Source organism: Micropterus salmoides, unplaced genomic scaffold (assembly GCF_014851395.1).
Source record: "Micropterus salmoides isolate LMB-PRFRI ecotype aquatic unplaced genomic scaffold, ASM1485139v1 Ms_hic_scaffold_7, whole genome shotgun sequence".
NCBI lineage: Eukaryota > Metazoa > Chordata > Actinopteri > Centrarchiformes > Centrarchidae > Micropterus > Micropterus salmoides.
This window is the reverse complement of record NW_024044459.1, coordinates 27,344,362-27,367,936: the sequence shown is the minus strand read 5'-3', so window position 1 is coordinate 27,367,936 and position 23,575 is coordinate 27,344,362. Positions and strand designations below refer to the sequence as shown.

Genomic DNA, 23,575 nt, shown 5'->3' with positions numbered 1-23,575 from the left:
AAACGCTTTCTCAAACATCTGGCTGAATCAGACCTCTGTCTTTCTGAACCACGCTATTGGTATATTCTGTTGGTATAATATGACATAAACATGCGGCAACACAGAAAAGTCACCACATTAGCAGCGGGACAAAAGAAACACAGGTCAGGAACTCCTGACATATAAACACGATTTATTTTTATACTGAATTATTTATTTAACTCTGACAGGGCAAATTTCAGGGTGTGTTATAGCACTAAATAACCTGTAGATTAATCATTAGTGTGACACATGAAACGAGAGACACAACTTGTAATTCTAAAAAGAGTCGCGCTTCAGAAATTTACTTGCACTGCTCGAAAACAGTTTTCCGAAGACGGCTGCAGGAAATGATGACAAAATCATGCGATATTTGGCAGCTCCATCAAGGGTTGCGTGCTGAAGGTGCTGTCAAAGCTTGGACTGCAATTGCAGTCAGGGCTCTGAGAAAATCACCTTGTTACTTTCGTCCCATGTTACTTTCGCCCTGGTTTACCCCTACTATGCATGTCTAAAGTTTGCAAAAGAGCTCCTGGATGTTCCACATGACTGCTGGCAAAATATTCTGAGGGCAAATGAAACCAAAGTTGAGTTCTTTGGAAGGAACACACAACCCTATATGTGGAGGAAAAAAGGAACAGCATACTGAAGTATGGTGGAGGGGGAGTCATGGTTTGGGGCTGCTTCACTGCCTCACGCCTGGTAGCGTTGCTATCATCGAAGGAAAAATTAATTCCAAAGTTTATCACAAAATTTACAGAAGAACGTAAGACCATCTGTCCACCAACTGAAGCTCAACAGAAGATGGGTGATGCAACAGGACAACGACCCAAAGCACAACAAAGGATGGCTTCAGCAGAAGATAATACACCTTCTGGAGTGGAGTCCTGACCTCCATCCAATTGACATGACATGACCTCAAGAGAGCGATTCAAACCAGACATCTCAAGAATATTGCTAACCTGAAACAGTTTTGTAAAGAGGAATGGTTCAAAATTCCTACGTACCATTGTTCAGGTGTGTTCTGCAACTACAGGAAAAGTTTGCTGCCAAAGGAGGATCAACCAGTTACTAAATGCAAGGGTTCACATACTTTTTCCAGCCTGCACTGTGAATGTTTACACAGTGTGTTCACTAAAAACATGAAAACATATAATTATTTGTGCAGTATTAGTTTTAGCAGACTGTGTTTGTCTATTGTTGTGACAATTTATGCCGAAATCCAAGTAGCTCCAAAGGGTTCACATACTTATTCCTGCAATTATACTTCAGCCGTCATACAGTTGCCCAGGTATCACTCACTACTAGGGATGGGGATCCAAAATTTCTCAAAACCTGAAAATCAATAAGGTTCGAGCGTATCGATACTGCTATCGAGACTTGCGGGTCCTATGATGTAACATTATGTCTCGAGCGTCAAATTTGATTTAATTTAAAACGCAATGGATCTTAAAATCATCAGGTTGCAGTCTCTGCCTGCACTCTGTCGGCTCCTACACACACACACACACACACTTGCAGCAGGGCGAGAGGCTGCGCCGTCGCGAGGTAATCCAGTGAGGGGTAAGTTAGCTCCAAACTACTGTAACGTTAGTTGACGACAGCTACAATCGTCACTGTAAGTACGTGCAATAAAACCTTCGCAAGTAAAAAGACAATACTTTATCAATGCACCTGTCTGTAAGGTAACGTTAAACATGTAGAAATGGTTAATTAAATCATCTCTGTCCTCAGTATCTCATCCTGTATGTTTTATACAAGCACAGCTAACACTAGCTTGGCATTAGCCAAATGTTAAAAACAAGCTAACGTTAAATAGAAAGCTGTCTGTCTGGTGAACAGACTGGTCTGTAGTCTTAAAAACTCAAACAGAGAGACAAACCAGCCGCTCCTCCTTCCACCTGGTAACGTTACCTGCAGCCAGCGAGAGAGGAGGAGCAACTTATACAGACTGATGTTATTCTTTCAAAAACGTCACTCAATACTTGTGATGTCAGATAAAGTTATTGAGTTACTTTGCTGTTGTCTAGAAACAACATTTAGCTGTATTTAAAATATTACATTAAAAACAACCAGGCAGTTAATATGTACACTTCAATATATGTTTATTTATCGCAAGTGATATGTCATGTCAATATATAACGTTATCGCACATTGAATATTTTCCTCATACCGTGCAGGCCTACCTCATGCCCGTTGGGTCTGGTCTTACCAAATAACCATCACTAAATAATAGTAAAGTATCGATAGTGGTATCGATAAAGAATCCGATCGTTAAGCAGTCTCAATAAGGGTATCAATATCAATAAAAATTAACGATCCTCATCCTTACTCACTACAAATTGCGACAATAGTTAATTGAAATGTACATTACTGGCAATGCTGCGAGGGTTGTACAAAACAAGAATAGACATTGTATTATATCTCATTCTGACTTATCAACATAAAATTACATCTGTAAATTACTACCAATATCTTGAATGTGTCCCTTAATTCACTTCTACACAAGAAAATCATACTTGTGTATGCTATTGCCTTATTTGTAAATCACTGGACCCCAGAGCCATGCTGAAGTCAGTAAATAGTAAATATATTTACAAAAGCAAAATCTCAGATATTTTTCTTCTTATACACACCAGACTACATAAGACTTAAGACTTCAGACCTCGGTAATTCGAACTGTATGAAAGGATCAAATACTGTGTATCAAAAGAAATAGACAGGGAAAACAATAAAAACCTTGGCTGTTGATGGTGATTAATTAATTTGTGGTTTACTAGCTGAACCCGTACTTAAGAGACATTGAAAATGAGCTATCCAAGTGATATATCACTTACAAAATACCACAGGTTGGAAAATGTGAGAGTGTGAATTTACTGCTGGGTGTGTAATAAGGAGCAATAAAGAAAGCAAATAATTTCCCCTTAAAGGATGTCAATAACCCATAGATGACATGATACACACAGAGACATCACCAATGATTTAGTTTCTCCTCAGTCAAAGCGAATAAACATAAATAAAATGTTGATTCAGATCATTACATCAATTTTTTTCACAATACATTTCCAAAAAATTATACAGCATTACATTGTACAGTGTATTGGGCAGAATTTTATATGTTTACATATGAGCAATATAATATGAATGGTAGAATTATGTAACAATGCACAGTCCATTAATTAATACCGCTAATGATTTTCCAAACAGTGCTACGTTATCTTACTTAGATTTCAAAGATACACAGTGAAATGCAGTTTTTAATGCTCTCATTCAACAAGCTAAGGATAAATTCCTTATGCGCAGATGCTAAATATAGCCTTAGTTTAAAAAAAAATTACACTAATAGGCAATTTCTTGCTTGGCATACTTTCAAAGGAAGTTGTGATCATATATTGAGTTAATATGGCATTACTGAATATGGTACAGTATGTAGTTAAGTTGGGTTCAAAAGGCATCACGAGTTCATCACTGTCTCAGTTCCTATTGGCTTTCAAGTCAATACATCTGTCATGGAGGTTTACTCAGGGGTTAAAACACTCAAAGAGCAATATGAGGAGAAAATGTGAGTTACAGCATTGAGATTTAATTGAATGATGTGGTTGCACTGTATCCAACGTCAATGATTAAAACCTAAAGCATGAATATTAATCAAATGCTCATTTTTGATATTGTGAGTTTGGTCCAATCTACTTGTGAAAGCTTAAAGGATGTGGCTAATCAGGAAGTCATCCTATTTTTGCCCTTTCTTACTCTTTTACTAATATCTTTGACGATTCCCCTAAATTGCAGATATGGGGCTGAAGTTTCAAATGGACCGCCCTTCACTTTAAAGATGGTGCCTTAGGCCATAGTTTGAATCACAGTATGGGAAGAGAGGAAGAGTGGAAAGGAATACTCTTATAAGTTCAGAAAATATAAGTTCTGCATATATGCGATACATTGCCTGCATTTTACCTGTAATTAATTTACAGTATTTCAATTAGAAATTATGCACAGTGTGTGATAAAATTCTAAATGCCTGATAGTAGTCATAGAATTTACTTTGTCATGCACTACATTTATTTCCTGTACAACTGTCCTTCAGGAACAATGTCACAGCGGACCTACAGAAGGAGCAGTGTGGAATAAAGAGTTAGCCATGGCACCAGTCAAAATCCACCCTTCAAAAGAGCCAGATGGAGAGGGTAAGGTTTCAGTCTAAATATTGTTTTTGGATTGAGGTGTGTACTCGCTCTCACTCTTGCACTCTCTCAGTCTCTCATTGTCCTTGTCTTTCTCAATCTTTCTCTCTTGTACTCTCCAGCTCTCTTTCAAACCCTCCTCCTGCTGTGTTTTATCAGATCCTGTCACAGGGGGCCTCTTATAAAACCAACAGAGCTCATCAGGATAGAGCTCCAGAGGACTGGTTCGGTCAAACCTTGTTAATCTGCTGTGGTCCGGGTTGGGTTAAGGCCTCAGCTGGTATTTATCAAGCATATCAGATTTGAGTGCTGATTTAAAGTCAGCGCTTTAAATCCTTTTCATTGAGAGTGATTCGTGATGAAAATGATGGTTAAAGTGTCCCGAGCAGAGGTCCTAAACCAGCAGTCTTACCCTGAGACGCTTGATAAACATACAGCCCCTAGGTTTGTGTCTGGGCTGGTGGGGCTGTGGGGCAGAAAGGTATGTGCTTAGTGGTGATTGTGCGCCGCGGCCTCCCCTCATTCTCCGAGGCCGAACACACACAGAGCGACCTTGTGTGGAGCAGAGGGCTGGGCAGACACGCTGAAGTCAGCTCACGCCATGCAGTGCACTGTTGGCAGAAAAAGAAACGGTTTAATCACACACACACACACACACACACACACACACAGACAAATATGAGTCAAAAAGCATTACTTCTAACACAGTATTCTGCATTATTATTATTTAAAATAAATTTACAACGGACACATGAACTCTTACAAGTGATTCTCATTATCAGCAGCTCCAAGCCAGACTATAGGGTTGCCCCAGACTACTGTAGAGTTGTTATAAAAGCACTCATAAATCCACCCAGAGTTACATAAACCTGTCAGTGGGTTCATTACAATAATTACTTTAATTTTCTGTTGATGATTTAATGATAAAGCAACAGAAAAATAGAGAGAAAATAAAACACAGTGAAAGGAGTTTTCAGAGGAGACGCCATGCCACGTTTCCTGTTGAGCGCCTGTCACCTCTCAGCTGACAGAACACTTTGTGTTTCACCACTGGCATAGCCCACAGTGTTGTGAGCCACAGCACGGACACACGGCCTCACCCCCCGGTCACACACACTAATATGCACAAGATCACACATATGTGCACTAATGAGTGAATTCCATATTTAAAATGAACATGCATGAACATAAATACATAGGCTACACAAAATCATTCCACCCAAACCAAAGAGTGTATAGTGTCCGCCAAATATTTCGGGTTAGTATCTTTGAAACCTGTACCTAACCTTTACCTGCATGTACCTAATCATAGATGCGTTTCCACCACAGACATTTAAGTTGATGTAGACAGAGCAACACATAAATAGCCTGACATCATATCAAACGCGACAGAGTAAACAAAGGAACACTGGAACACAATGGAGGACACTGGATGTTTCGTGTTCTTTCTTCTCAATATGTGTCTGTTGAAACGGTAGCCAGCTAGGCTGTGCAGTGAGTAAACCTCACCCCTTGACGCCTCAAGAGATGCCGTAGCAAATGATGCTAGTGCCCATGGATTTAGCCTCCTAGCTAGCATGTTCGTCTCCTGTACCTGAGGCTGCGGGTTTGAGTCAGGACCTTGCAGTACAACTCGGGAGCAGTTACACTGGCATTTTCAGAATTAAATAAAAATAATTTGAAAAGACTTTTTAATCTCCATTGCAGTCGATGGGATATTTACAAATGGCTGGTTTGTCCATTGAGTTGTTACGCGAGACGTGAGGATTCTGTTGACCAATCAACGGACTGCAGTGTTTCTAAAAAAAAATGGAACAGAATGGAGTGGTTCCATTGGTACCATCCAGAACTTAGCCAATGGAAATGCGAAGATACCCGTTCTAATTTGTAAGGAACTGAACTGGACTGGACTACTTGGTGGAAACGCTTATGTGGACTGGCTAGTCCTCATTTGATTAGGACAGGATGTACTCTTAAAGTTTACTGACTGTAGCCTTGCTGGTTCTTGTGGTCGACAGTGTGGCACAAACTGCCATGCTGCTCTCTGTTTTTCTCCTTCTTGACCCTGCCACACTCATAAAAAGACAGCCAGGCTTTAGTCCTCTGTCCCTCAACTTAGTCCCTCAACAGCCCCATTAACAAGAAAGGAAGCGCTAAAATACCCTCTCACAAGGCCCCTACTGGCAAGTCAGCATACTCAAAGGAAGTCTTTAGCCAAAATACACAAGCCAATAAGCGAACCCAGCACAATGTGGATGTGTGTGTACATGCAAATGGTTGTAGATTGTTCAGGCTCGGTGGTATCAAAGGCAATATGTTGGCTTTGTGGGTACAGCACAAATAATGTCACCATGTTAAAGTTACTTTGATCAAGACACTGAATCCCTCCCTCATCTAGGGATGTCATAATTAAATGAACTCCCACCGACATCCATCAACCATTCCCCACCCCCACCGCCACACAAAAAAATCACTGAATTCCTGCCCACGAGGTCGTCACAAATACCAGACAGAGCAGACACTGATCCCTCAATGTATAGGTGTACAGGTAGTGATGGTGACGGAAATTTCCAAAAAAAACCAAATTATTTCATTATCTGTGCCCAGAAACATGTAAACAATACTCCTGGATCGATACAAAATATATTTCACTGTCAGAAGAGTGTGAATGCCTATCATCAAGGGAACACCACTGTTTTATCTCCTCTTACAGTGGATTTCCTCTTTTGGATGTATTCTGGGAAAATACCAATCTATATTCTGCTCATCTTTCCTTTATATCATCAATCTCCACATTAATTGGTTGATTTAGGAGGGATATATAAAACACTAATTTGGGTGTATCATTCAGTGTCATTATCTACATAAGATCTTGGCATCAGGTATAAGAACCTGACTGGAAAATACCTTATAAAAATACAATTAGCCCTGTTCCACCCCTGCAAAACTCTGCAAATGTGAAAACAGTCACAGCGGATATTACGATTTAAGCTTGTTGATACTTACATTCTACTGAATGTATCATTTAGAAGGAGAAATGGCTTTCAGTCAAGGTGCCAGCAGCTTAGGGAAACTCAAAACTTTTCTCTTGGATGGAGATGCATGATTTTTATCAGGTATTAATGAAGAAATGACATTTCCTGAGCAGTGTATAACTGTAGGTGGATTTTAGTCATAGATGTACTTAGTTAAATGAGCTTATAATTACCAAATTATAGGTGTATACCATTGCACCTGGTATTTTGACATTTGACAAGATGCTATCAATGCCTGCTAATCTCTTCCATTGGATAATTTATTTATGATTCACATAACATTTCACTGATGTTGGTTATGAAAGGGGTAACAGTATTTCATATAGCAAAGTTGATTTAATGTTTTGCAGCTGGGATACCCTAGGCCGTCAAATTCAAGAAATAACATTTTATATGAGCTCTTAATCTAGGATTTTCCATGATAAAAATCTTACAGATCTGGCCCTTGTAATACAGTATGGTAAATGTTTACAGAGAGGTTATAGAAACAAATTGAACGTTTGTGCAAAGTATGGGATATTTAACTCCACCTGTAACAGCTCTGTTTCAAAAGAACATACAACTAATTAGAATGTTGTCTGGACAGTTTAGACTTGTGAAGTGTGAAGGAGAAAAAAGGGGAGGGGTGTCTTTTTTTTGCCACTGTGAAGATGGCAGCATTCTGAGGGGGGGGGGGCAATAATCCAGGGCCTATATACAAGTGCTGACAAAGGTCTGTGGTGTGTGTGTGTGTGTGTGTGTGTGTATGTGTGTTTAGGGTGGGGGTGAGGGGGGTCATTCACTGATCCCTCAGAAGGCTAAATTTACCAGGAGTGATGGGGACAGGTGGATTCAGCTGAGAGAGAAGGGTAGGGGTGGTGGGGGGTGTTTGGAAAGAACCAGACCTGGTGTCACTTCAGACCGAGATCAGGGGCAAACACACAACCCAAATTGGGGGTTTCTATTCAAAGCCAGCTGGTCTGGCTTTATCACATGCAGGACATTTATTTTAGGCAATATTTGTCGGTATTTTTTTGTTTTCTTTTTGTCCACTATCTCCTTTCTTTTCCTTACTTTTTAAATTATTTTTTTAACTGTCTGATTGAGCTGGGCCTTAGCGGGTGCTGCTGGGTGTAACTTCCTGGGGAAGCAGAGAAACGGCAAGGGTGAGTTTTCACAGTACACCTATTCCCTTCCCTTTTTCCCTCTCCTCTGGATCTCATGCTGCAAGTGGAAAACCTGTCTCTCACAATTTCAAACTGTGCACAGTGGGTCATGACGTGTTTAACAGATTAAGCCATAATTTTGATATTTGAGCTGCTCAGTTTGAACCGTTCTGAAATGCATTTTGAAGTGCTGATCCCTAATTGTTTCATTATACCCTTGCTTGATTTAGTGAATGATGTCTTTGTCATGGAGCCCAATACAGAAAAGAATATGCCAGTGTTAACAAGGCCAGACGATACAATAAATTGGTGTTTACTTTGAGTTTTTCCTGCTCCTCACAAAGTAAAAAGACACGAGAGGGGTTCTAACACTACTGAAGGAGGAGTCAGGTACCAGCTGGTGCCAACCACCTCACTGGAGCTCTTGTGGAATAGCTGATTGAGGTGTGTTTAAGTTTAAATAGTCTACATTTTTATTTCTCTATGGTAAGACAAATGGTTTCACTAAAAGTCACTAAAGTGGGAAGTTCTATTGCGTAGTTTCTCTGTTTCTAATTCTTCACAGTCAGTTTAGGTTACTGGTACTTTTAAGGGTAATTGCTTAGAACATCTCATTGTGCAATCTGGAATTATCAGTGAGAGAAAAGAGCATGGCCTCAACATGCTGTTTGCTTTAGAAATGACTCATTCCCTTGAGGTAGCTACCTAAGAGGCAAATACACACTTCAGTAGCAATATGTGTCACACAGTTTGCTGTTAAAGTTAGACATATTGGGCAAACTTTTAAAAACAAAGGAGAAACTTTCGTCATATTAAATGAACAGAACGGGTGTATTCCTAACCAAATGGCTTCACAGGAGACATAAGAAAAGCTACTATAGGGCACTTGTCCCAAAACAACCAAATGGAATTTCATACCAAAGCAAAGGCTTTGTTTGATTTTAATGAGCAGTGAATAACTGTTGGATATTTTCCATCAACATTTGATTCAACTGTAGCTGTTGGATAAAATAAGAGGAGAAGTAAAATTATTCCTGAGTTTGATATGCTCACATGTTATATATATTTTAACATTTCAGATTTTATTTTGAATCTCATTGGACAACCTGCGATCACAACTACTAATTAACACTAATGATAAAAATGTAAACACTTCCTTCTTTTCTGAGCAAAGTTTCTGAGCAAACTGTGACAATCTAAAATAGAGAAAATTCACAGGTAAAAAAAGATGTATAGATGTATAGAAGTAGACATGCATTCACGTCCCTTATTTGATACCTGGGGAGACTGTCCTCTTGGTATTAACTTTGACCCAGTTTACAGGAACCGCTCAGTCCTCACTTATTAGCTTTTCTGCCCCTGAATTCCACGGCTTTGATGGTCAGCAGAGTTGAGGAAGTGCGTTGTTTTCTTTCTCTGTAGGGTGGCGAGCACTCTTACGCAGTTGCCTCTCTGTCTTTGAAATTCTCCTCATCCTGTCATTTCACCTTCACACTCACTGCTATTAGTTACATTGTTGTTTTTCTTTATGCGGTATGAATGCTAGGGGGATGTTTGTTTATCTTCACTGGTAATGTCTGAAATGTGAATATAATAGAAATCAAATTTTATTCAAGGTTAGGATTGTGACACATTAAAAAGTCATTCATAATTCAAAAGCTGTTTCTGTGTAAATTAATTGAAAGGTTAAGATACAGCATAGAGGTACTTTGCTGTTTGTTTATTCTTTTACAGCCGCTGACAGAATCTATAGCAGAAGTTAGGGTAGTAGTCAGTTTCCATGGTTATTTGGTGGGCACCACTGATCCAGATGGTCTTGAGTTACCTATGATATGTTACTGTAGAAAGTGTATTTCATTTTAAAACAAATTATCACTGAACCAAGACCTATTACACATATGGAAGCAGTTTCAATTGCAATGGCATGGAAAGTAAATCTTTGTTCCACTGAAATGGCTTACAGTAACAGCATACTCATTATGCTCTTATTTTTCCTTTCATTCTCTATTGTCTTTATTATTTAATTCTGGAAGATTTCCAGCAGCAGTCCAGTCTCCTGTATGAAAGCTCTCTTTCCATTTACCCCCCCGAGCACTGTCGAGGCCAGAAAACAGTATGACGCTCTGCCGCCACCATACAACGCCTGTTCGCTGGGGATGCCTAAATCTACAAAACACGAGTGCTGGCGCGAGGCAGCTCCTTTGATCTGCAGCTAATCTCAGTTGCCTGCCTCCCCTCTGATCATGTCTGAATAAGAATGAGTCGGGGTGATCCTGGAGGCACAAAGAGCTTTAGACGCTGCCGCTCGTCTGCCGAGCTCCAACGTGTAACATAGGCCTAGCCTGATGGTCGCTAGGCCTCGCTATCACACATTAGAGCTGGGGAACCCTCATTTAGACACACAATATATTCCGCTTCACTTGCTTTTCTTCACAGTGAGATGCTATCAGCTGCTTGTTGAGAGTGTGGGAGAAGTTGCATAGCCATGCTGAGTGATCTTCAATTGTCAAGGGAATTGGCTGAGGTCAACAGCTGCAGGAGGGACTTCTGCTGTGCAGTGGTTACTATGGGAATATGAAACAGAGATGACTGTAGGATTTTGTGCGATAGATACATGTATTACACTATTACTGTTTAGGCCCACGTCAGTCAAACACATTTTCAGAAAAATAGTGATCAAATAAGTAAAAGAATAAAAAAGTAAATAGTAAAATTTTAAAACTGTGATCTTGTGCTGTTGAAGAAACTACAGAAATACTTGTCTACATCTATTTCTTTTTAAAAAGCTACTGATCTAGCACTGCTTACTTCAGCTATAGAAATGGTGGACCTGGTTCCACTATTAGCAGGGCAACATGCCACCACTATGGTTAAGATAGTCACACAACCTACTTAAAGTTGGGGAAAGAGGTTGTTTAAAAAGAACTATCAGTTAAGTTTAGGGAACTATTGTGGTCATGGTTAAAAGAAACCAATGGGAAATAAACAGCGGTCTCCCATGTCAAAGCCACGTTACATAACCTCATGCTAATGCCACTTTTGCTCCTAAACCAACGAGAGTCTGAATTTGCATGGCCACAAGAGGTCCTTGTCAGGTAAATGGAACTTTAGAGTCATTTTAGGCCTTTAAACAAACAACCAATACTGTAATTTTTCTGGGGAGGATTATAAAAATATGCAACTCAAAACCAAACTTTGATTAAATTAAGTTTACCTTATGATATAGTTCTGTGTTTATTTAAACATATTCACATGTTGATAATAGAAGTAGCTCAGACTTAGGATTCATTCCATTTCTGTATATTTAACACTATTAATGCTGCAGACACAGCTTTTGCACCACTTCAAGAAACACCAGTGGACACCCTTTAAACAGAATTTAAAAAATGTAACATCACCATCTCCCCTTTATGGGCACAATTAGAGAAAGGGCAGCGAGAACAATGAAATAACTGTGCCTGTGTTGGAGCAGTTCATTGGGAATTACTTTCCAACCATTCAAAGGGAGGAAAAATCATTAGCAGAAAGTGAGTTTCTTTTTTTCCCCTCACATGAAGCAATCTAGTGGAGACAAAGGGAACTTTGAGCCCGTTATATACAGGCATAAAGTCTGGCAATTACACTTGCTACAGCTATAAGAGGGGGGAGAGAAGTGCCAGTGTCAGGGATTAGAATAAAAAAATGAATATAATTCAAATGTTTGCATGTGGGATAATAATTACTGACAGTTAATTCTGTAAAAATAAAATTACTTTGCTTAAATGTTATATGATTCCTCTAAATGAAACTGTTATTACACTTTCCACTAAATTAAAATAATCTAAGGTTAAAAAATACTGGTTAAACTTTGTATGGGGCATTCCTCCAGTTATCCTGTGTGATAAACCAATCTATTCTGTGCTGAGAAGGATGCAGAGCTCCCCTGCAGGCAGCACATTTCATTACACAGATTGTATGAATGCACCTCTGTAGACAAAACGTACTTTTCAGATGTAGCAGGTGGCGTACTGATGACACCTGCCATGTGTACATTTATGACATACATGACATTAAATAATTTTGATTGTAAAATTAGTAAGCCGTCTGGACAGATTCATCAAGTTAATTAATTTGCAGATCTCAAGCCTGAATAATCAAATAACATGTGTAGTCAACAGCTGCTCTTTGGGTTTTAAATATCCAAATGTTATTTGGATGTTTTTTATGTGTTTGTAGCTGTGTATGTGGCCATATCTACATTTACACATATAGTAGATAGTGCAACAAAGTGAAGAAGCAACAGGCCTGATCAACAACTCACCCAGCGGCACTGTGTCTCAGCCAGTCGGCGCAGTCACAGGACCATGGGGCTTTTCCTATGATGTAACTGGAGCATCAGGCAGAACAAAGGGAGAGCTTGTTGTTCAGCTTGTGCCTCATCCATAATGCATAAAAGGTGTACAGACAGAAAACTGTTGGTTAAACACGACACATGCAAATCACCAGTGCTGTCTCTCATATGACACTGCACGGTAGGGGGTCGTTATGTGGCTATTACAGTTTCAGAGGACTTCTGACTTTGTTATTATTGCATTCAAGTTGGATTTTGAGCCAACAGGGTGCTGTTCTGAAACTGAACTAACTGAACTACTAAGGACAAGGAAATGCATGCACTGGTGCAGTGAATTTCATGCTGTCCAAACAGAGTTAACATCAAAGCTACACAGAAAACTGTGTTATTGAAAATAAGGCTCTGAATGGTTTCAGTGAAAAATTAGTCATACTATTATGGAACAGAACAGCTAATGATAAGCAGATAGAACTTTTTTTCATATAAATATTGCTTTGCTAATTTCTTCCTGGAGAAAACTACAAGAATTACAGGTGACCAAAGCAAATGAATGTAATAAGTTGTCATTCAAGTGCAATACTTCACATAAAACACATGTAAATAAAAAAATGTTACATTTACATTTAACAAATTTTGCAAAAGCAATTGCCACAAGGCTCTGGTATGTATAATCTATACGTGTTTCAAAAACAGTTTGAACATACTGCTTTCTGTCAATGGTAGAATTATACAGGTAATATTGCAGGCGATCTAAATTTAGGAAGGGGAATGTCACCTTTATATTGCAAAAGCTAATTTGAATGTACAAATAAATACTTCCTCAGGAGCATGAAATTTGTTATTTTATTATTTTGTAATATGAGGACATATGATTTCAGTTAATTAAATGTGGTTTTCTCACCTTTGCTCCCTTAATTATACTGTACAATGGTACAATTCCTGCTACTATAATTACTGATGATATTGCCCTCTGAGTTTCATTATAAACCTTATTAATAAGGAGCTCCAAATCATGTGTAATATAACGCTTTGGATGACTTACATAAAATACCAGGAGCAGATTGGCAGGGAAATGTCTCTCATCTTGTCTGCAGAGTGTGAGATGACTTCTAAAGCAGGTATGTTTTCCCTGACAACAGAGCCCAGATGTTCAGGTGGATCAAGTCCTGTACAATATTCATCTGTTAACATGAACAAAAAATATATGTAAGATGAATTTTAAGTGTGTTTAATTTTTTTTGAAGGTCCAGTGTGTAATGTTTCCGAGGATCCATTGACAGAAATGCAATATAAGATCCATAATTATATTTTCAATGGTGTATGAAGACCTTACATAATGAACCGTTATGTTTTTATTACCTTAGAATGAGCCATTTCTATCTACATAACCACGGGCACAACCTTCCATGGACGTCACCACATTGCGCTGTCATGTTTCTACAGTAGCTGAAAAGGGCCAAATAGCGCTACAGAGCGCATTTCATCACTACGTTCGTCTTGTTCAACTTCTGGTAGAATTCAGGCAGTGTAGACACTCATCAACATGTAGAATACGTACATTTGAAGAAGAAGAAGAAGTAATAATACATCAGTGGTCGGCAAATAAGTTGTGCATCAGAGCAATCTTTTCAACCATTAGATCGTGGGTGAGAATATAAGACGTAATATTAAAATGCATTCAAGACTGGGATCTATTTCAGCACCACTATCATCACTATATTTTTTGCCTCTGTCGAAGCACCGCTGGCCAGATATTATTGCTGGCGGGCAGTTTTGGTGAGGGTCAGAGAGATTTAACATGTTTCGCTTGTATAAACTTTATCTATTATGTGGTTTATAATGGACTGTGGTGCAGAAACAGTGACAATGTTGTACACTCTTCATGCTGATACTGACATGCTGATAATGTGAGTCAAAATCGTCACTATCACGTTAATATCGCAAGATCTCATGGCACACCCCTAGTGCAAGCTTGCATGACACTAACACTTGCAGATTACACATTAACAGATTTATCCAGACCGTCCTCCCCAAAAATATGTCCGTATAGATCGTCTGTGCAAGCAGCTAATTACAACCCACACTTAAGTTTATTGTTAGGCCACGACCTCTAGAGGCCTTAGCAATTGTGATAGGAGCAAAGGAGGAAGTCAGGTGAGGTAGTATAAAGAGCGCCAAAGTCCATGCTGGACCCGGATGGATGGATGGGTCAGACACAGGGCTTTCACCTAGGCCCATTTGTTCCCCGTGTGAAACCAAAAGTCACTGTTGACTTGGTAAGTTGCATCATGTGACTTACTAATGTGACTTACTTATTTTAACCCAAACCATGATCTTTTCCTAAATCTAAATCAAGTTTTGGTGCCTGAACCTAACCAAACCTAACCAAACCATGAAAACAAAGGTTCGGTACGCCTTTAGTTGGTACTCTCCATTGGTCATGTTGTTTTGGGGAACGTTAATATATGTCATCTTGGGAGTCATCAAACAACCTATTCTGTCGTTTAGGTATGAGGACGTGCAGGATATCCAGATATCATTTTATAAATGCCTTACTTGTTACTCTTTTTGAATTATTTCTTCATTTTACTGCTTAGTTAATTTCTTCAGGCTTGTGTAATTTTCCCCAATATCTCCTACAACTAAATATGTGGAGCAGAATTTAATCATACATGATGGCTTTTTCAGAGGCTTTTCCATCCTGTCTTCAATTACATTTCAGAGGAAATGTTTATATATTCATTCATAATATTCTAATTAAATATCAGCATGATGTACTGAGACTTCAGTCTAAAATCGTGTATTGTGACTGCCCCTCAAACATCTATATAAGTCTACCCTTAAGAAACACAGACACCTACATACACACAAGTGCAGAAGTAAGATCTATAGATTCCCAGCTGAGCTTATGAGTAAAAACGGCCTGCAGGTCTTTCTGTACCCCCTGTGAAGAGTTTGGTCGTCACATCATGTAGCATCAATCTAGTGTCAAAACACTAAATGTCTTTCAAATTCATTAGGGAACCAACACAGAAAGAATGACTGAAAGCCGTAAATACCAAATAATGATGGAGGCATCCTCAGACATATCTGACATACAACAAATACTCCATGTGCCTCGTAGTGCTTCCGCAATAGCTGGCTAATTCTCAAGAGCAGTGAGGCAGAGTGCTTGACAACATCATCTACTGTGACAGGCAGATTGTGTTTTCACGTGTACATGATCGACAACAGATTGCACTGAGCCCGGGCTGTTCCTGTTTGCCCTGGAAATGTGTTTGTGTTTATCTTTTGCTTGAGAGAGGCATTCCTTTCTTTCTCCCTCCGTTACAAAAAACCACACATTTTCAGGCGAGCTATGTGCATGTGTGTGGTGTGTGTGACACATGCTGTGAAGTGATTGCCAGGAGAGGCTTAAGAAACAATCCAAGCAAGATCAATATCAGCAAACCGCACTTATGTGTTTGACTTAACATGCAGTCGTAGTTTCCCTTCTTCTCTTTTTATGCACAGCTGATGCCAAACCTCACGAAATTGCATTTACCCAAAAGCCTAAAGTGTGTGTATACAGACTGTGACATATTTGAAATTACATAATTGTTTTGGAAAACTGTTGATTTTTCTCCACCAGGATGAGACTGTCAACCCCCCCCCAACCTCACACACACACATCAAAACACAAGTTCGGGGATTGCATGCAACTAATAATCTTTAGTTGGTTTTAATTAAAGCTGGGGTAGGGAACGTTATAGAAAATAGCAAGAGACAGCTTGATTGTTTTGTGGGAGGCCTCCCTCGAAAGCCACTCCCGCAAAACACATTTTCATGCGCAATGGGTGCACAGGCAGAGTGCACGCAGGAAGGTGGATAGACAGGCTGGTAGGGAATGAAATGATTGGCTGTGGCAGAACATTTATTGATTGATTTATTTATTGATTGCTGTCGGGATGTAAAGACAATTTCAACAAATATATAAAAAAACATTGCCTAGCCTAGCTTTAAGAGGAAAATACTTTGGCTCCAGATAACACAAATGCCACAACTTACAATATTCAACCCACAACACACTCAGCTTGTTTGTACGCACTTATTGTGTACCTAAGTAAAAGGCATAATATGACACTGTGAATGAATTCAATGTAACAATAATCTGGCTTTAAAGCTTTGAGCTGTTTCTACCATATTCAGATTTAGCCGCAGACCCCCATTTGGTACTCTCAACAGCAAAATATACAGGCTCTTCCTTTCTTTGCAATTAATGTGTGAGCATATACTATAAGTTTTTCTCTGTAGACAAGTCAGACAGTCATTTATGAATATGCATAAGCCAGTGTTTGCCTTGTTTAATGATTTTTCACCATTCAAATATATCCAATCCACCTCCAACCCCATTTATTTCTTTAAATTTCATATAGCCATTAAACACACAAACACACATACACATGCACACACACATACTGTAGATGTTAACATGGATCCCGCTCACTATGTGTAAGGTGCATGCACATTCATGCAAACAATTACCATTTCACTCTCTCTTCTCCTCCTCATGCTTCCCTGTGTTACCTCTCCTCCCAGGTGCCAACCAAAGACAACCTCAAGCATTACACTGAAAGGACCTCTCCGATGAATCGCTGACAGACAGCATAGAAAGCTACGAGACTGAGGGCACGCAAGACAGCAGGCGAAGGAACATTGAACGTGGTATGTACGATCATGCCCACACCAATATGTGTCCATATGTAGGTGACATATTTAATGCAGTTGCCATTAGCACATGCTCAGAAGTCTGAGAATTAGTGAAATTGTGTCTGTTAAGAGTGTGGAATCTGTATCTTTTATACATGTGATGCCATTGATATCTGCCATGTTGCCTTTATGAACCCACTGTGTCTAACAGACTACACCTTATTGATTATTATGAAGGTCTGGGGGCCAGAGGAATTGCTATTAAAGATTAAAAGGTCAGGTGATGTGAAGGTGGTATCCCGAGTCATCGGACACCAGCGGCTTCAGTTACACGCTGTAATGTCCGCCCGTCAAGCAGATTAGCCAGCCTGATTTATTTATTAACTGATTTCATGTCCTGCCATTTCCTACCCTGACTGACTGACTGGGTGGTTGGCTGCATACATGGCTCATGCTTCACAGGTGAACTTCAAAGGAAGGGAAAGATTAGGGTGCTGCTTGGTGTCCACTTACACTTCACGCAGTCTGTAGTGACAGGCATGTGGCTACTGCAAAGTTAAGCTCGTAAGGGAAAATGCTTCACTGTCTGCATTTTGACAAAAAGGTGTATTAAGTGGTATTAGTCTAATAATTTCAGTAAAAGTGGATATACCCCACTTCCAATAAAATGAAGGTGATGACATGATAAAAATTCCACAAAAGAGGCAAACTGTTTTTACCCTGACAAGAAAAAAAAAAGGAAGGGGCAAACACTGTGCTTTAATTTTTTAGTATGGAAATGGTAAAGATTTTCCGCTGTATATAAAACTTTGACCAGCCAAAACTATCGCGAAAGGACTTTCAAACACCCAAGTTAATCAAAGCCCAGGATTATATATTTTCTTTTTCTGAGGACGAACTGAAGAAAACTCAAGAGTGAGACCTGATGCTGCATTAGAGTGTCACGGGCTTCATTCAAGACAACCATTAAAAATCTTCAAACTGATACAGCACCCATATAATGTGAATATAATAGAGCCGCAGTATTACAGGGCCTATCAGGAATACATCTCAACACAGAAAGCCATTGCGCTGCCTGTCTGTGTCTTATCTGAAGTGGTAAACTTGCTGTTCTAATTGTTATCTTCACACTAATAGAGTGGATGTTTTGAAATCATTTGGTTGGATGGATAAAGGCTTGGTAATTCCCCCATGCTTACTGTCTGTGTCAGAGCTTATCTGTAGGAGATAGCTGGGTCCTGGAGAATGATTGGCGGTGTGCGGGAGGTGGAAAGTTTGTAGCGGCCGAGAGAGAAGGCAGCAAATGTTGCACAGACATGGAGGAAATATGCTGAAGAGTGAATGATATTTGGGATTACTGAAGAAGATGTATGAGTTGATCCTTTCAAGTGTCATCACATGGAGGAAGAATATCATGTCATTCAACATAATGGAATAATGAATCTTTAAATCAAAATTTCCTTAATCTTAGAAATAATTAATTTAGTCTTAAGAGCAAACTTTTTTCTAATACTAAATTTTCTTGAGTGGAGAGATTTGCCTTTTCTGTCTTTTTCCAATGTAAGCATATTCAGTATTTCTAAAAAAAAATAAAAAATACTCCTGAAACAAGTGACAAACACTTTCATGAGATTTGCTGTAGGCTATATGCTGTTGATGGTTTTTGAGGATGTCTGACTTATGTTTTAACATATTCTTACCATTTGATGTGACATGCATGCAACAACAGGCAAAAACGGAGTCTTGCACAACAAAAACACCAACTTTGGAGACTGAGATTTAACTGTCTAAAGTCGGCTGCAAATACTTAACGTGCTCTCCATTGGCTCATTAGTTAAAGCACACATTCCCCATCATCTTCCTCTAGTGGTCCTCACTGGGCAGTTAATTGTGCGTCCACTCTGACGGGGCTGGCGCGATAATAAAGCATTATGAGCCGTGCCTCTTTCATTAAAGTAGAGTTGGGAAATGTGAGCCCGCCCCCTTTCAGGAGTCAAAAAAAAAAAAAAAAAAGAGAAAAAATCGATTATTTCTCCTCGCTCTGGGAGAGGAGAGGGTTTGGGGAAAGACTCGGTCGGGATTGTGGGAAGGAACAGAAACAGCCTCTCAACCTCACCAGCAAGCTCCAGACGTCCAGCTGTACACCAGCACCACCTCAGCCATCGCCGCTACATCGCTACACCCGGACCCTCTCCGCTCACCGGCACCTCGCAGAGAAACCAGGCGAAGCGTCCTTGCCGCTTCCTGCGCACACACTGTCCGATCAGAGAGAGAGAGAAAGAGAGAGAGACGGAGAGAGAGAGAGTGTGTGATAGAGAGAGAGGGGGAAAGAGAGGGAGAGAGAGTAGTTTTCTCTGACATTATAGAGACTCCAACCACGTACTGTAGGTTACTTTTTTCCTCCCGGCGACGTCCTCTGCTAAGTTGCGCTCCTGGATTTTAAGTGCGTCTTGACGAAGTCCGTCCCCATCAAGCAGCGGCTTCAACCTTCCTGTCAATCGGCCGGACCGAACAACCGGCGGACCGCTTGTTGTATCTTACACTTCATCCGGACAAGATTTCATACGAAATAAAGTAAGTTCTGCGCTCACACCACTTGCCACTCACTCGCAAACATCCACAAGACACGTTGCATCATATGATCTTTATTTTTAATCTTCCAGAAGGAAACTTGTGGGTCTATTTTGATGCGCGCTGCTTCCTCAACAAAGTACAGTAACTGCGTTTATTGATTTGTTGTGATCCTGATCGACTTATGCCGGTGACAACTATGTCTTATAATTACAGTCTGACATCAAATAGGTAGCTGTTTATGGTCTATTAAGAGAGTCAAGGTCTGTCGCGTGCATAAGGTAGTGTTACAGTTGTGTCGACCTTGTGTAGCTTTCTCATGTCCACATGCAGGCGCACAGCCCCAAAGCCACAGCTACTGAATAGGCTGCCCTCCTTAATATAACATAATACAGTATGTTCTTCTGCGCTATGCGATGGCAGATAAAAAGTTACACTAGTTTTTAATGTAATGTTTATCTAACTGAGGTATACAATTTAAATAAATAATATGATAAGAAAGTTTAAACACCCAGTCTAAGACAATGGGAAAAAAAATACATGCAATTCAGAAGTTTTTATTTATTCAATTTCAGATAATTTGCTTCAGTAAGGCAACAGCATGTAGGTAAACTCACTACACATAAGATGGCCTTACTTTGTGGTTATTTATAATTCTTTACCAGTTGTTTAAATATACTAAACAAACTGATGTGCACTAATGATCACAATTACCCTGTCTTATTAAACATCAAATAAAGATAACATGTACAAATGCAATTTATATAAATATATTAGAAAAAGAATGTAAACATTAATAATTTCCAAACCAGAGGAGAACACAGTTTGTCAGACTTGTTTAAACGTTAATTCATGCAGACCAGAGAGTTACAATGGTAACATATTGTAATTCAGTATTTTAGAGAAGGTTTGGCGTATTCAGGCTGAATCATAATTTCTTCTCTGCGACTGTGTGATTTTGATTGTTTAGACTTCTCTCTCTACAGCGAGAATGATATATTTATAAGGTGAGTTTAGTTCAGTCTCCTGTGGCTCAGTCGAACCTGTTGCAGTGAGAGGATTAATAATGACACCATAATTAACCTGTGGCAACTTTCGCAGGTTATAACTTGAATAATGAATAAAATTGAATTTGTTTTCCTTGTACTTTAAGTGTGGCTATTAGGCCCATTAATGAAATGTGCAGATGAACAAAGGATGGTTATAAAATATAAAATTACCACAGAACACATGTTAATTTGACCGACTGTGGAACTGACTGGGCTTTGTGCATTTAACTCATGCTCATTAATATAAGCATTAAAAAGTAAATCTAAAAAAGTAATTTTAGTTATAAAATGCTATTATAAAATACTATTAATTTAGAGATAGCTGCAGTTTCAGAAAATTAACAAAACTAATAATATTGACAGCACATTTTGAGATCTACAAGAGCTATTCAATTTGAAATACAGCTTATTAGAGAAATATTTTGAAGGCAATCTTGAAAAGTACTTTATTTAAGTGAGAGTGTTGATGTCTACTACAGCATATCAACCCAATTTGTGACTCTGTGAAAAGCGTATTGCAAACACTACGGCTTGATTGAATTTCACAAAGATACAGCTTATAAAAAGTCAATGCAACACTTGGCATACATATATATTCATTTTAAGAGGACGTATAGTGTCCTGTGCCTAGCCATTAGTTTTTATAATCCTTTATGATGTTATATATATATATATATATATATATATATATATATATATATATATATATTTATATTTATATATAGAGAGAGATATATGTATATATAAAATGATGGCCTTCCCTCTTTTGCCCATCGTCAATGAAGTTGTTCTGTTTGGCCTGTCTGGCCTGTTGCTCTCTTGGGATTTAGCGTTAGGTTAATCCGCTCAGAGGAAGGTGAGCGCTCGCATGTGGACCCACGATTACACACAGAGGACTCTGTCAGCCAAGCTCTGTAATCTCAGAGACCCTTTACAAACACACGCACACACACACGCACACACATTTGCAACCACACGCAACCACACACACAAATGCATAGACAAAAGCACGGTCTGCCTCCTTTCTCTGTCTGTCTTTCTGTTACACACACACACACACACACACACACACACACACATGCACACACCGACACCCACACTATCTGGCCTGCGCTACTTTTGTTTCTCTTATTCTCTTAAGACCTCTCCCTCTTGACAAATCATTTGGGATTTTGGGCGCTGATTCACAAAACCAACAGTGACAACACACTCTTACCCTTCTCACAGAGAGGGATTAGAAGGTCACGTGTCCCTGTGATTGGCCAGGGCATTGAGCCGATTGTCAGGGCACTTTGCTGTACACCAGGGGCTCAGTAAAGCTTTAGTTAAGTGAAGGGAAGGGACACATTGTGTGCCATGGTTAGGGCTTTGCCATGTGTTTTAAACGTGCTCAGACAAAATCAGCATAGGATCGACTGTTCAATCTTTAATCATAAATGTCTAGTTTCATTCCCATTAATGTGTGAATACTTCTCCGTGTAATCTGTGGTATCAAACTTGTATCTTTTTTTTTAAAAAGGAGTAAAGTGTGTCACTGTACTACCCCTGAGCATAGACATTTAATACTGTACAGAAGGCACATTTCAAGATTTCCTACTTATGGAAAACCAGATTTATGAAAACATTATTCTTAACGGAAACATCAGAAGCATTTATGTTTAAGCAAATAATTTAATAGCCCCTTTTGCTATGCTTTAAAGTTTTTTTTCACTAATGGTTTCAAATATTTTGGAAGGGGTTTGCAGAGTTTGCTCAGTTAAACATCAGTAAAACTCTCATTTGCAGATTGCAGGTTGGCAAGATCTGCAGCTCGATATTGAAGTACTGTAATTGGACTTCATGCCCTTTGGCTCAAACGAGAAGGTAATATAAGAGTCAATTGTAGAGACTCATATTTACCTCATATAAACGGAGCATAATATCTTAAACCGTCAAGAGACACCACTGTATATCCTGTAAATAATGCAGTATATTTTGGTTTATGTACTGTCAAATAACTGCTACAGAGAACACCTAAAATCCAAATGTGATAGAATAAAAAATAAACCTTCTTTTTAGCAAACGTATCTGACACAAATAATGTGGAAATGATAAGCCATTTGCTTAGAATAACTTTTTCTTGTCTGTTTATAAGCAGATGAAAACACTTAAGTTTTATAATAACTCAGGGGCTTGTTGTATTCTTGTTTATTGCACAGAGCAGGTGTTCCTTATTTTGCTACATGGGAGGAAAAGTCTCTTTTTCGTTTTTCATATATTTTTGATAATATTAATGAAAAGTGCAGGGCTCAACCTCACCATGTGTTTATTTACTCATTTTGAACAGATCCCCCTTTCATTGTCCTAACTGTTGTGCATGTTGGAAATGTTTACCCAAGTATTTCTTTGCTTAGGAGCACTGTCTGTATATCTTCAAAAGAGCTGCAATTACTCACAAAACTTAAAAGATAATAATCTAAAGTAAATAACACAGTCCTTGAATGGTTTATGGTGGATTGAATGTATATATTTTAATATGTTCTGGTTTTTGCATAATGATGCAAAGTCTTCTCCTGTC

General features: G+C 39.1%; 1 protein-coding gene and 1 long non-coding RNA gene across 13 annotated transcripts in view; one reads left to right on the top strand and one right to left on the bottom strand.

Annotated features, from left to right (window-relative positions):
• Positions 1–2,294: 2,294 nt before the first annotated feature.
• LOC119891761 lies at positions 2,295–19,638 on the bottom strand. 2 transcript variants are annotated; one of them, XR_005442482.1, is made up of 4 exons: positions 19,515–19,638; positions 13,752–13,890; positions 12,680–12,745; positions 2,295–4,810 (listed from the first exon to the last, which is right to left on the bottom strand). It is a non-coding gene; the product is annotated as an uncharacterized LOC119891761 (long non-coding RNA). The 2 variants fall into 2 exon arrangements; XR_005442483.1 differs by lacking the exon at positions 2,295–4,810 and adding an exon at positions 8,965–10,943.
• The window catches only part of mef2cb (myocyte enhancer factor 2cb), a 78,676-nt gene continuing 59,228 nt past the window's right edge, over positions 4,128–23,575 (top strand). For 2 of the 11 annotated variants that reach the window (XM_038703607.1, XM_038703606.1), the window contains exon 1: positions 19,337–19,972. The gene's annotated coding sequence lies outside the window, so the exon portion shown is untranslated. Of the gene's footprint in view, positions 4,203–8,129; positions 8,380–17,287; positions 17,414–19,331; positions 19,973–23,575 lie in introns of those variants that run through there. The other 9 variants (XM_038703605.1, XM_038703601.1, XM_038703604.1 and 6 more) reach the window with 8 other exon arrangements.